Genomic DNA, 2293 nt, shown 5'->3' with positions numbered 1-2293 from the left:
TGCTCAGAAATTAAAACCAAGAATGGAGTCATTGTCACAACCTTATAAACTGAGGGCTGGTAGGAAGGGTATAAAGTAGATGCAAGTGATTCCCGTGCCAGAAAATGCACCCACCAGAAACTTTTTTCCACTGAACAAGTCTCCACTAAGTGGTTGTTTTAAAGCATCTCAATATTTATTGAGAAGAAAATTGTCATCTCTACACCCCATGCACTGGTGCCTGGTAGGCATTCAAATATTATGAACATGATTTTTAAAAATGCAAGTGTAAAGGATATTCATATTTGGACTATAAAACACTTTTTTCATTTAATATGGTTGCAATAACCCTTAAGAAAGATATAGGAGCTAGTCTTTTGGTGTAGTGGTTAAGTTTGTATGCTCTGCTTCTGTAGCCCAGGGATCACAAGTTTGGATCCCAGGTGCAGACCTACACACCACTCATCAAGCCATGCTGTGGCAGCATCCCACATACAAAATAGAGGAAGATTGGCAACAAATGTTAGCTCAGGGTTACTTTTCCTCCCCGAAAAAAAAAAGTAAGATATACATATCCCTGCTGTGACTGCATAAATATTTCAGGCAGACCTATTTCTGGATCCTTAAGCTAGATCCAGAAATCTGGCTTCTTCCAGAAGTCTAGCTTCTTCCAGAAATCTTCCAGTTGCCCACAATCTTTCAAGGCCAGAGAAGCAAGAGGAGATTTCTATTCTGGAGAGGAGAGAGCAGGTGACACAACTGGCTTGGAAGCACAACAAATTGCACCTGCATTTACAGAAGCAACACAGAAAGGAGAATGTCCTAGTCTTATTTTGTCTCACACACACACTTGGGACCATGTGGTCTCATCCCTGCCCTAGTTGTCCTTGTCCAAATTGGAGAGGCTTACACAGAAGTCATGGAGTTCATTGATCTTCCTGTCCAGCACCTCTAGGATGTTCTTCAATTTTACCTTCAGGTGGCATGGTTGCTAGTTACTTTCCTTATTGTCTGTCTTTAGAGAAAGCACTCGGTCTTCCAGGTGCTCTTGATTCTCGCTCTTTGCTGCCTCTAACTTCTCAGAGATGTATTCACGCTCTGACATGAGCTGAGGTTTGATTTCACTTTGTTTTCAGAGGTCTTTTAACCCTGTCTTCTTTTCTCAGAGTTCTGACCCCAGATCCTCAATTCTTCTCTTCAACTGGGTATTCTTCTCCTTCTCTATGTTTATCTCACTGCTTTATTCTTCCAAGTCCTCAATATTCTTCTATAGCCAGTCATTCTCTTCAAGGCAGATAAAGAGCTGCCCCTTCCACTGCTCCACACTAGCCACTGACTCCTGAAATGCCATGGGCAGCCAGATATTGCTCTCCTGCAGGGGCTGCAGCTTATTCTCCTATTTCTACACATTGGCAGCACTCTATGTCACAAATCAGCTTGTCCTTCTCAGACTTCAGCTGTGTGTCGAAGGTAGCCATATGAGAGGCCTTTTCATTGTGTATCCCATTGACACTGTAAACCTGAGTAGAGGGTGAAGTTCCACACCCAGATTCTTGGGAATGATTACGCAAGGATTTGATTTTCTCCTGGGACTTGTTTCTGGTTACTTTGGCAGCATCTTTTACCTCCTAAAATTTCTCTGCAAACTTTGTCAGCTGCTGTTCAGGGGAAAAACACAAACCAAACACCACTTTGGCTCTACTGTTGGTCCACTGCCCAAACTTCTGTGATATTTTAATTAAAGTAATATTAAGTGTGCTTGTGTTGTTTATGATCACATTGGCTCCTTAAAAACTTAGGATCCAATAGTTGTTTTTGTGACACCTAGAAGTAGGATATGGTGGCTTCCTGCTCACTTGCTGACATCCAGTTCTTGGTGATGGAGTCCACCTGGAAGACATGCTTGGATGGTGAAGATGGGCTGTTCTCTCATCTTCTGCACTGCTTTTCTCAGTTACTCGTCACGCAGCACATAAGGTGGCCTGTGCCCACATGGCTCAGCCCTGGCACCTCTCAACTCTGTGAAGCTGCTGCTGTCGCCACCTCCAGGTGCAGCAGGGAATGTGCCACCAGGGGCAAGGTGATAAAGTTGCCCAGCTCCCTAATCAGGATCGTTACATATCCTCATGGTTTCCAGCACCAGGGCCCCCGACTGTGACTAATTTTTGGTATTTGAAAGTCATGTTATGTTGTGCACAAGTATCAAAGTGTTAAAGCTTCATTTTAGTGATGGGTAAGAGAAAATGTTCAGAATCCATGAATTTCCTGTCATGTTAAGCTAGTAATTGGCAGAATTAGTCACCTGAATTCAGGC

The 2293-nt window shown here is 43.3% G+C and overlaps 1 pseudogene; it reads right to left on the bottom strand.

The window, feature by feature from the left end:
- Positions 1-856: 856 nt before the first annotated feature.
- LOC131401647 (homer protein homolog 2-like) lies at positions 857-1912 on the bottom strand (annotated as a pseudogene).
- Between the last annotated feature and the right edge of the window lie 381 nt (positions 1913-2293).

The sequence above is a fragment of the Diceros bicornis genome (assembly GCF_020826845.1).
Source record: "Diceros bicornis minor isolate mBicDic1 chromosome 13 unlocalized genomic scaffold, mDicBic1.mat.cur SUPER_13_unloc_1, whole genome shotgun sequence".
In the NCBI taxonomy this organism is placed as follows: Eukaryota; Metazoa; Chordata; class Mammalia; order Perissodactyla; family Rhinocerotidae; genus Diceros; species Diceros bicornis.
The sequence above is the reverse complement of the archived record's forward strand: the minus strand, read 5'-3'. Positions and strand labels throughout refer to the sequence as shown.